General features: G+C 41.4%; 1 long non-coding RNA gene across 1 annotated transcript in view; it reads left to right on the top strand.

The window, feature by feature from the left end:
• Positions 1-11859, top strand: part of LOC133257379 (uncharacterized) — a 412549-nt gene extending 400690 nt beyond the window's left edge. Inside the window, exon 5 of the long non-coding RNA XR_009739525.1 lies at positions 11742-11859. This is a non-coding gene — a long non-coding RNA (uncharacterized LOC133257379). The remainder of the gene's footprint in view (positions 1-11741) is intronic.
• The last annotated feature ends 433 nt before the right edge of the window (positions 11860-12292 follow it).

Raw genomic sequence — 12292 nt, 5'->3', positions numbered from 1 at the left:
CAGGAAGGAACCTGGCCTTCTGTGTAAAAAGGGTGAATATCTGATACTTGTGATGAGGTTGAACAATGCTTTTTTTATTAATAACGAATTGATGACTGCCCTGGCATTGTCATCCTGAGTATATAGAGAGAAGTGGGAAACTAACCTGAGTGAATGTGAAGAGGCAAGAATCCTCGAAGGTGACAGAATTTATTTTTAGGCTTTCTGTGTGCTTCCCAGCACCACAAATTACAGCCGCTGTGAGGTGAGCTGCGCAGGGCTGGCCAGGCCCCCTTTCCCCAGCTGCACTTTGAACAAAGGCAGCGTCAGGCAGAGCCGGCTGCATTTGCCATGCTGGTTTTACGTAAGGCTCACATAATTGCATCGACAGTAACTCAGGAGCACGGGGATTTTTCCTTTTCTCTAAAATATGTCCCGGAGTCAAGAAAAACTTACTGCTTCATATTCTCCACATCCTGCAGGTTGCTTTTCTTCTAGGCATTATTTGTAAATCCTATAATTTTTGTTAGGCAGAACTTCTGTGGGAAATATTTTATTTTGCTTTCTCAGCAGGTATATTACTGTCAACTTCAATTAACCAGAATTTAAGGGTCTTTGTTTCGGTTCAGTGGTTCGACTTTTGTTTTTGGCTAAATTTCCTTCTAAAGATGAAGAGAAAGTGTCAGCAAAGAAAAAAAAATATGGTTTATTTCAACACAATACAACATAGCAACATATATATACACACCCATACGCATATTGAAGCAAGTGATAGAGCCATGTCAGTTAAATCTCTATGAAACATTCTATGGTTTTTGTGCCTTGAACAGTGACAAGTGATGCTCAAAATGATGCCTTACCTCCAATTAAAATAAATAAATTTATATTAAAAATTTTTTAAAAAGTAAAAATAAAGCTGCCATCCAAGTTTTGTGGCAGACAAAAAAAAATAAAATAAAAATTTGCAAGATAATCGACTGATCAGAAAAAAAGCTTAAATACTATTTTTTATAGTATCTTTACCCAGCAGGGATGTGGAGAAAGAGAGTTGTAACTATGAGAAGCTTTGCCTAGCAGGTGCTCTGGTCTTCGAAACACTGTCGCTGGCAACCTGCAATGTGACAGGAAGCCAACCAAGGGATAAATACCATGACCTCTTTCTTCCCCGCCCTTCAGTTTTCTGTTGATGTCTCACAACAGCTGAAAACAACTAGAAGCCAGAGGGTGAGGGGCCCTGGCGTTGAAATTCACAGAAGTTACCATTTCAGGTAACAATTAAAAGATGCTTACTCCTTGGAAGAAAATTTTATGACCAACCTAGACACCATATTAAAAAGCAGAGACTTTCCTTTGCCAACAAAGGTCTGTCTAGTCAAGGCTATGGTTTTCCCCGTAGTCATGTATGAATGTGAGAGTTGGACTAGACAGAAAGCTGAATGCTGAAGAATTGATGCTTTTGAACTGAGAAGACTCTTGAGAGTCCCTTGGACTACAAAGAGAGCCAACCAGTCCATCCTAAAGGAGATCAGTCCTGAGTGTTCATTGGAAGGACTGATGCTGAAGCTGAAATTCCAATACTTTGGCCACCCGATGTGAAGAACTGACTCATTTGAAAATACCCTCATGCTGGGAAAGATTGAGGGCAGGAGGAGAAGGAGATGACAGAGGATGAGATAGTTGGATGGCATCACCGACTCAATGGACATGAGTTTGAGTAAACTCCGGGAGTTGTTGATGGACAGGGAGGCCTGGCGTGCTGCAGTCCATGGGGTCGAGAAGAGTCGGACACAACTAAGCGACTGAACTGAACTGAACTGAACCATTTAAGGATCTGGAACAGGGTGAGGAGGAAAGAGGATCTAATATGTAACAGAGATGCCTATGGAGGGCATGATTGCCTCTCACTGATATTTGGGTATCCTTCCTTGTAGCAACACTGAGCAGTGGGGTTGCTAGTGCCCTTCAGTTCTACCAGTGGCACAGCTTGCCTGGAGGTATCTGATCCCAACTTCTAATGGTTCTCTAAGTCTGTGGGACACTCTGGTTTTCAATTCTGGGCTGAAAGAATGGCAAACTTCTCAGTTTCTAAACCATAGGATGATACCCTATTCTCTCGTGTGAAAATCAGATTTTTGAGTAGTTAGTAAGTTCAAATTGCAATGCTATGCTAAGTCACTTCAGTCGTGTCTGACTCTGTGCGACTCCATAGATGGCAGCCCACCAGGCTCTCCCGTCCCTGGGATTCTCCAGGCAAGAACACTGGAGTGGGTTGCCATTTCCTTCTCCAATGCATGAAAGTGAAAAGTGAAAGTGAAGTCGCTCAGTTGTGTCCGACTCTTAGTGGCCCTATGGATTGCAGCCTACCAGGCTCCTCCGTCCATGGGATTTTCCAAGCAAGAGTACTGGAGTGGGGTGCCATTGCCTTCTCCGAAATTCAAGTTAGGTCACAGCTAATATATAGCAGTGGAGAGGTAGAAGCAAGGTCTGTTTGGCTCCTGTGTATCTGCCTTTTTAGTGGTCTTAAAACCCTACCTTTTTCCTTTATCTACTGAACTTGATTTTTACCCTCTTCACATTTTTAGTCAGTCCCTTAAAAATTTCCAGTGAAGTATCACTCCACATTCTCTTTCTTTTCTGCCCTGTCCATGTATCATATTTTACTCTTCCTCCAGCATCCTCAGTTCTTTTGGCCACTTGAACCCAAGGTATGTAGTAGATTCCCACTATGAGGTCATTAAATCATCTTTCTTCTTTAGAAACAAGTCATTTAACCAAACCTAAATACTCCATTTTACAACAGTGATTTCTGTTCTCATCTATACATTACCTGAAATTTTAAATGCCTCCCTTACCCAACCTCATTTCTACTTTATACTTTTTTCTGCATTTTTTTGAGGTCTAAAGTTTTACTGATTTCCACAAGAAATCTACATAATTTATGTTTCTCTCACAATAGCTGACTTTTCTTCCTATCATACTGAGAAAATAATGATCATCAGACATGAAATTTCTGAACTACTTTCACTACACCAAAAAGACATCATTATTTTCATCCATTCTTGTCTCCTTTCCATGGATTCTATTCAGTGAAACCCAATAGACCTTTAGTTGAGCACTTACTGTGAGCCAATCAATATACCGAGTACTTGGATATAAAGATTAACTGCATCAAAATACTGTCTCCAGTTGTTCATGGACTACTTTTTTGTGGTGTAGAGAAAGAGAGAAGACAAACTGAGACAGATACAGGTAAAGTGAAGCACAGTGTGCTCAGCGCTGTTATGGGCACATGGGACGGTTTTGTCAATCGCAGAGGAAAAGCAACTACCCTCACTTGCGGGGAGGGGAGTATCAGGGGGTGAATCATAGAGGAGGTGATGCTTTCTCGGTCACTCATGACATCCCCAACATGTTACAGTTCCTTCCCCATTCCGCTCACAAAAATTATTATTTCCCTTTCACTTGGAAATCCTGATCCTTCTTCAGTTCCTGTCAAAGAAAGTGCACACTCTTTGGTACCTTGAAGGTGCACCATTAACCTTGTTGCTCCTTCACTCCCACCTTGCTCCTCACCTTTCCTTGAACTCCAGCCATCCTACGGTACCCACAGCCTCCTGAACATCCGCACTGACCTCAGGTGGTTATCATTTGCATAGAATCCTATCTTCCCAGTTTCTCTACCTGTCCAAATTCTGCTCTTATCTAGCACTGAGTGAAATAGCTCTGAGAAAATTCATCTGATTTCCCACCCTAGACATCGCTACTCTCTCCTTTGTCCACGTTCTTACCATATTTTGTTTATATCTCTTTTACAATACTTGTGACTCTGAAAGATTGTTCTTTGCATGCTTTCCTCCACAATTTGGGTGTAAAGCCCATTACTCAGGCATCCAGACACATTGTCTGGAACCCCCTCTGAGTTGCTCAGTAAATGTGTGTCTGACTGACACTGAAACACACAGATGCACATACATTGTGAAGTAAGTTCTAACTTCACTATTAGCTGAATAGTGTTCAGAAGCGTTGTGACTTCTTTGATTTTCTTCTGTTTATCCCCTGCTGTAAATAGGCATTATAATGCCCTGCCAACTTTACATAACTTCTATAGAAAAATCTATATGAAATTACTTTTAAGAAGGTGATCCAAAATAAATGAAAATTCTTATAAGAGAGGATGCCTTTAGCAGAAAAGAAAACTTAGCGAACCCCGAAGCTTCATTATTTTAATAAAACATTGTCTCCTTTTCCTATGCAGTAGCAGCATGAAAATGTTGCCTGAGCTACATTGCTGCAATTTCATAAGAAACACAACAGGAGAAACTCCAGCACCTTTGCTCCTGGATCATATTGCTTTGAATAAGAGCATTGCATTTTAGCTAGTGAACATGGGCAGGCTTTGGGAAAAGAAGACTCACATAACTCCAAACCTTTCATTCATTTGCTTCTTAACATGAAGAAGGTCAGTTGTATCTTATGCATCAGACAAAGCATTTGAAAAGCACTAGTATGCTGGTTCGGAGAAGGCAGTGGCACCCCACTCCAGTACTCTTGCCTGGAAAATCCCATGGACGGAGGAGCCTGGTAGCTGCAGTCCATGGGGTCGCTAAGAGTTGGACACGACTGAGCGACTTCACTTTCACTTTTCACTCTCATGCATTGGAGAAGGAAATGGCAACCCACTCCAGTGTTCTTGCCTGGAGAATCCCAGGGACGGGGAAGCCTGGTGGGCTGCCGTCTATGGGGTCGCACAGAGTCGGACATGACTGAAGCGACTTAGCAGCAGCAGCAGCAGCAGTATGCTGGTTTGCCAGTTGAAAGCTCATTGTTTTTTTCAGTCAACTATATTAGTGATTGTAGATACATGAATATCTGTACATATACCCTCTATTTTATATGAAACACACTTTCCTACAACCACAACACCCCACATGTACAAAACTATCCAATATTATATATTTGCTGAATGTGAATAGACATGTGGTGAGGACCACAGACTCTGGATCAGACTTATTGAAAATCTTGACTAGCTCTTCTAGCTATGTAACATTCTGAGCATCAGTGAGCAATGGTCACTGTGTTACTTGGTGAGTTTGTTGTCAGGATTAGGGGAATAATGTGAAGCACTTCACTCTGTGCCTGAATCTCACTAGAGATTCCTTGAGGAGTCCTTGTATCAAAACCAACCTAAAAACTTCACACATCAGACTCAGGCTCAGATGGGTGACACCGCCCAGTCCTTTTGCCCACAGAGCCAGAATTACAATGATCCATGGCCTATGAGACTGAAATCAAATGTGAATATCTCCATTTTTTCATTGCTGTGCTTTCACTATAAATCCCATTTGCAGGAATTTGTCCAAGACTAAATTCACATCCCATATAACTTGACTGGGAACTCTGGGGTGAGCCAAGTTTAGGATTTGCCTAGATTCAGAGTTGGACATGACTGAGCACCACGCATGACATGAGATTCAGCTCTGCACATAGTTCCCTATATATGGTGGGTTGACCCTTCACCTTAAGGCTGTCTTAGAGGACATACTGCCTGCCAGAGCTCCAGCGAGCTCTTGCAGAAGGAAGGTTTGAGCCCTGATATACTTGAAACTCTTCCTTTGAGAGCTTCATTAATCTTCTCCCGGAATCCCATGCTTCTATATGCTGAGCTTAACTTGCTGTGGCTGGAGTTGATGGAAATCAAAGAGCAGAGGCAATTTGCATCTTGTAAACCACAGAACACTGGAAACCCACCTGCAGCACATCTGGAGAGACCTGCATTATTTAGTGCCTTTACCCTTCCCTGCTGTCTCTAAAGTCTTAAAGCCAGCAGAGCAGCTGTCTCTCAAACTCACACCTGATTATGACTGTCTTATCTCATCCCCTAATTGCAGCATGAGAGCCACCCTTGTCTCCCTGCAGACTATAAACCTCCCCGGACAGGCTCCAGGTCTGATATTTCTTACACTGCCTGCTGACAGCACTAAGCTCAATGCCATCAGCAGCTAGATTGACATTTGACTGTTTAATCAGCCAGAGCCAGTATCTAATAAGGACATAAGAAAAAAAAGTGAATATTGCTACTTGCAAAGACTTCTCTACTAATTTTTCCAGAAGATACAGCAGTGTCCTTAACCAGAATTCTCTTCCACTCTGTGTTAGATAGTGTTCCTTCAGAATCAGATGCTAAGGCAAGACACAGGTGCTGGTACTTTATTTAGGTGATGAGCTCAGGAAACATAGCTGGGGGAGGGGCAACTATCACAGGGAGGGGTGTCATGCAAGTAATGTATGTTAAATGAGCAGGTTACCATTGAGGGCTCAGTCTGCCAGAGAGTCTTCTGAGGAATCCCATAGAATGCCATTCAGTGTTGTCTTGCCAAGGAGCAGGGGGGCTTAGGTGCACATCCATTGATTCCTGTCCCTCACTGACTGAGATCACTTCTGGCTAGGTGAATTTTTTTTTAGCACTGAAGGCTGCAAGACCATGACTGCAAGGAGAGCCCTCAAAGACTGCAGGTGCCTGGAGTGGGCAGTTCTCTCTCTCTCTAAATGCACTCCAGGCACCCATGATACCTGCACTGGCTTCTGGGGTCAGGGGATTAGCCACATGCCTGTTTCTGTGAGAAGCTCCTGAGGATTGGGGAACCAGGTTCCCAAAGAATAAGAAAAATCCAAAGAGGCTTTGTGGTCTGACAGTCTTGGGGTTTGAGCCTGGTTGTGCTTCTATTACTGTGTCATCTTGGACACAGGACTTGTCCCTGATAAGCCTTATTTCCTCATCTTTAAAATCAGGATGATTATATTGCAAGAATATTATTGGTATTCAGTGAGATGGTGAGTGTGAGCACTTGTTGGCCTGGTGTGTGGAAGATGCCCGCAAAACCACAGCCGTCATCATCACAACCATCATTATCATCAGTCTGAATTATGCCCTTCACCCAATATATCAGAAAAACCAATGAATTTAATCAAGTTCTAACCAGTTTTTGCTCATGGTTTGAAAACCTAGTAAGAGATGGTGATGGAATAGTTGATTCTTTCATCTGTGGCAAAGCTCTTGGATTAGGAATTTCAGACCTCAAGTGATCTTTGTCCCTTAAGACCATTGTTGGAATTTCCTGCTGTATTGTCTAGGGGCTGAATCCCTGTAAAGGTCTAGGATAGACTCAGTTTCCTTGTAGTTCCAGCATCTCTCAAATGGGAGAGGCAGATAGGAAGTCATTGGAGAAGGCTGCAGATCCATCACTTGAATATGTTAGATAATAATGTCGATATTTTGAGTGCTTATTCTTTACTAGGGGGCTTCCCGAGTGGCTCCAGTAGTAAGAATCTGCCTGCAATGCAGGAGATGTGGGCTTGATCCCTGGGTCAGGAAGATCCCCTGAGAAGGAAATGGCAACCCATTCCGGTATTCTTGCCTGGGAAATCCCATGGACAGAGGAGCCTGGTGGGCTACAGTCCATGGGGTTGAAAAAGCTTGACATGACTTAGTGACTAAACCACCACCACTGTTCTTTATGCTAGACACAGTTTAAGACCTTTATACATAATTGGTAAGAAAAAAAAATGTATGATACAGTGCTACATTTGTGCTGTTTTGGAGGGTTTGGGCTTGCCCAAGCCTTGCAACTGCCACATGGGGGAGCCTGGATTTGAGCCAGGTATGAATGTGTGCAGAAGCCCAATATACTTGGCCATGACCTATATGGAAAAATAGAAAATAAATCCTTTTTTGGAGAGGGTTTATCAAGCTTAATAAGTGTACATGTCTGTTCTCCCAGGAAGTTAGTCCTGTGCTGAAAGCCACGGGATATGTCTTAGACGTCTCTCTGCTAGCCAGCTGATGACAATGCATAGGATAAAATGGTAGTTAAGAGCATAAACTCTGGCACCAGACTGCTGGGCATGAAGGCCAGCTCTGCTTCTTATTAGCCATGTAAGCTGGAAAAAGTGTTTAACTTTTCTGGGTCTCAGTTTCTTCAACTGCAAACAGAGATGATGGTAGTAACTGCCTATTTGTTAGCAAACAAGCAGGCACATATTGTGTATAATCTTAGAACAATGCCTGATGAATACTGAGTGACATAACTGTTGGCCTGTTTTTCTCTAGAATGCATTCTCTGTGCAGTCAGGGAGTTTCCATTTCACTGTTTTGGCCATGACTGTATCTGAAGAACTTAGAGTAATGCCTGTTACATAGTTTGTTCCCAGAAGTTGTGCTCAGTGAATGGGCATATCCTTTTCACATCTCTGTAATCTCATCTATCACGTGGAAATAGTAGCATGCCTCTTACAAACTGCACCACTTTGCTGTGAGGGCCAGAGAAGCTTCTGGTTGCCTGAAGCCTTTTAGAAAAATCATGAAGGTCAGATAAATGGGAACCTCTGAGACATTTGCGTCTGGTTATTTTCAGCGGAAATGCATAGTCCAGGAAAGAAAGTGTTAAGAAGAATGTCCTGAAGGTACAGATGGTGCTTATGGAGAAAGAAGTCTATTTTTCAATTTACAAAAATGATTAGCTGGGATCCCACTGAGTTCACTGCACGGGCCACTGCTAGTTTTAATTTGTGCCAACAGGATGGAGAGATGGACTTTAATGAGGATGTGTGTTTTCTAATCATGGGCAAAGTTAGGGGAAGTGGCAGAGGGGGTAGGGAGGGTGACAGATAATTGGGGGATTCAGAAGACAGGGCTGCTCCTTGCGGACGGATGGATGCTCTGCTGCCTTTCCAGCTGGAGTCCTGTCATGGTTGGGCTTTCACCTGACTGAGGTGGGGGCAGAGTGGTTATCATCCAGGGTGGCAAGTAGTAAGGAGATTCCAGACACATACTCTGGAGTCAGACAGTTTTGATTTGCCACTTACTGTGTGAACTTTGTGTTTCCATTTCCTCATTTGCAAACTATGGAAATAGTTATATCTACTGTTATACGATTATTGTGACTGTTAAACATGATAATACAGACAAAGAGCTTAGGGTAATGCCTTGCATATATGACGTTCTCAATAAATTTCTCTGTAAGTTCATGAAATTATTTTCATTAGAAATGCTCATCCATCTGAAGAAGTAGCACAGGATTCCTTAGCCCCAGGAAGCCACTTCTCTCAATACAGCAGCCCATATTCCTTGTGTGTGCTCTCTCCTCTTGAGAGAGGGACATAGGGTAAGTGCCCTTTAATAAGAAGATCCTGAGCCATTTCTATATTATCCTCCAACCCTAATGTTGTTGAGAACCATCCACATGTACAGTGGAAAATTACACAACAAATGCATTGGTGGTGGTAATAGCAAAACATGGATTGAAGCCACCAGTAAGAATTTCCTGTAGAAATGATTTCAACCAAGGCAAGAGTCTAGACTTTTTCCTCCCAGCATTTCTATGCATACCTCTGTGGGGTTCACATAGTGACCCCATGTGCTGGCACAGCCCATGTATCCTCCTGTGAATTTTAGAAGTGAAGATTTGTAGCCTGAAGACAGTGCTGGTCACTTTCCCATGGGATTTGAACAACTAGATTTTTCTATATCTCACCAAAACTCAGATGCAGAACCATGATTGCCTTTGATTGATTAGCTCATGCCAAACTCACAATGATTTGGGAGAAGAAATAATACAGATTTTTCTGGAGCAAGTGTTTGCGTTTTGAGGAGTAGAAGGAGTCCATAAGTCTCCTGAAACTTTATGAAACACCCATGTATATAGACATGTGTTTGGGAGTTAATAGGCTCATGGATCTGAGATTCAGAAAGTTTAAGGAAGAAGTAATTTTTTTTTTAATTCCTTTCTTTCAACCCGGCAAAAAATTAGATGAGATCCTGTTCTAGTAAAGGAAACAGACATGTCAAACAAATAATAGGGGACTTCCTGGTGATCCCAGTGGTTAAGACCCCATGCTTCCATTGCAGGAGGCATGGCTTTGATCCCTGGTCAGGAACTAAGATCCCACATGCCTTGAGTGGCAAAAATATAGAAAATAATAGAGATATAGGTCAACTAAATGCTAGATAGGCACAGAGTCCATGGAATGTCAATAAGTCTTCATGGCATTTGAGCAAAAGGAGAAGCGTTGGTTGGGGAGGGAAGATTCTCAAAATCACGCTGCAGATGAAACCATAGGATTGGTGGTTCTCTGCCCCTCACATATCACAGGAGAGTGTCCCTGAACACTCTCTGTTTCAAACTTAGTCACCTGTTTCCCCCAGCTCAGGGATTACACTTATCCCAAGCCACTGCAGGGGAAACGTCCCCTCATTTCACACTTCAGGGTTCTGAGTCTTTTTTTTTTTTTTGAGGACACTTTAGTTCATTAGCTCTGGGGACAAGAGTGAAAAGAAAATATAAAACAACCTTCTGAAAACAAATCCAGGAAACATATTGTTGTGCAAGCTAATTAGCTTTTGAAAAAAGCAGTACTCTAATCAAGATTTCCATATATCGCACACGGCCTAATTATAGTGACAATAATACCCAGGATTTACAAAGAGGCTTTCAATATGTATCTCTGCAATTGTTTCAATTATTCACCAAATGTCCTTTGGAGAAGAAAAGAGGTAGATGAAGAAGCTGGGTTTTGCAGGGGCCAGGGTAGCTATGCATTATTTTCACAGTTGGAGCTTGAGTCTTGATCCTATTCCATCCTCAGGGTCTAAAGCCCTGGTTGCTTAAGTCATTACTATTTGCAAAAGACAAAGGGAAAAAAAATCCATGATAATACCAGGGATTATGCTAGCCTTGATTATGTTGTGTTGCTGACTAAAAGAGTCCAGGTGTACAGTCTGACTCATGCTTCTCTCTCAATTATTTTCTAAGTAATAAATTAATGAATGATTCAATCAGTGAATCAGATAGACCAAGGCCTTGGCAGGCAAAATTAATAATGCATAGTGGTTCAGGAGTCCAGAACAGACATGTTAGATATAAATCAGTTGAAAAATTATTGATGTTCAAACTGAATGACATGTGGTAGTTTAGAAAGGACTTCTTGGAAGAGAAGGAGCTCAAAGAGGAGAGTTCCATGAGAAATTAGTGGGAAGTTGCTTTACATGTTCAAGAAAGAAACAACATGGGCAGCAAATATGAGAAAATGAAGGAAAATAGTCAAGTGCATAATAGGTACTTAATGAATGGTACAGAGACTTAGAAAATATGTCTTTTCTTGAATGACACCAATGCTCTTATTTTGTGTTTAAAACGTGGAGTCTCAGCAGCTTCCAGGAGAGTTCAAGAGATCCTTGTTTAATGAAGTGTTTCCTTTAGTTTGTACTCAGCAGGCTAGGCAGTAATTTCTTTCATAAGCTTTCCATTTCAGTCATATTTATGACTTTGGGGAGACTTAGCTTTTTTAGTTAAACATGACACCTAGAAATATAGTTTTCAGTTCTTCAGTTCCTGTTCTCAGCCAAAGCCCATACTTGAAAGTCTCTTGCTTTAATGCTATTAAGCACATTTTTTTTCTCCAGGGACACCATTATATAGATGTGGGTGGATGGTTGTGAACCAAAGTTTTTCAATGGATTCCATCAGTTGGCTAAGCATATAGTTTCTTAGATCCTATAGATCAGATTAAGAAAAGGTTGCTTTGGTAAAAATGGATAGCCATATGCAGAAGAATGAAACTAGACCACTATCTTGTACTATATATAAAAATCAACTTGATATAAATTATAGACTTGAATATAAGACCTGAAACCATAAAACTCCCAGAAGAAAACATAGACTCTTTGACATCAGTCTTAGCATATCTTTCTGCATATGTCTCCTCAGGTAAGAGAAACAAAAGCAAAAATAAATGAAACTACATCAAACTAAAAAGCTTATTGCACAGCAAAGGAAGCCATCAGCAAAATGAAAAGGTAAGCTACCAAATAAGAGAATATGTTTGAAAAACATATCTCTGATAAGGGGTTGATATTCGAAATATATGAATAACTCATATACCTCAACACCAACCAAAACCAAAACAACCTGACTGAAACATGGGCAAAGGAGATGAACAGACATATTTCCAAAGAAGATATACAGATGGCCAACTGGCATGTGAAAAGAGATTAAACCACTAATTATGATGGAAATGCTAGTCAAAACCACAATGAGCTATCACTGAATGCTTATTAGAATGTCTATTATCACAAAGGACAAGAAATAAGTTTTGGTGAGAATGTGGAGAAAAGAGAACCTGTGATTTTCATTAGTGATGGATTTTATGACTGCTCTTTATATCTGTAGAGAACATAAAGGAAATTAAACTTCCATAAGTTGGAAAAAAAAAAAAGAGAGAGAACCTGTGTACACTGGGAGTGTAAACTGGTACAGCC

Source organism: Bos javanicus, chromosome 11, assembly GCF_032452875.1.
Source record: "Bos javanicus breed banteng chromosome 11, ARS-OSU_banteng_1.0, whole genome shotgun sequence".
NCBI classification, from domain to species: domain Eukaryota; kingdom Metazoa; phylum Chordata; class Mammalia; order Artiodactyla; family Bovidae; genus Bos; species Bos javanicus.
Note: the sequence above shows the minus strand (reverse complement) of the source record. Positions and strands in the feature narration are given on the sequence as shown.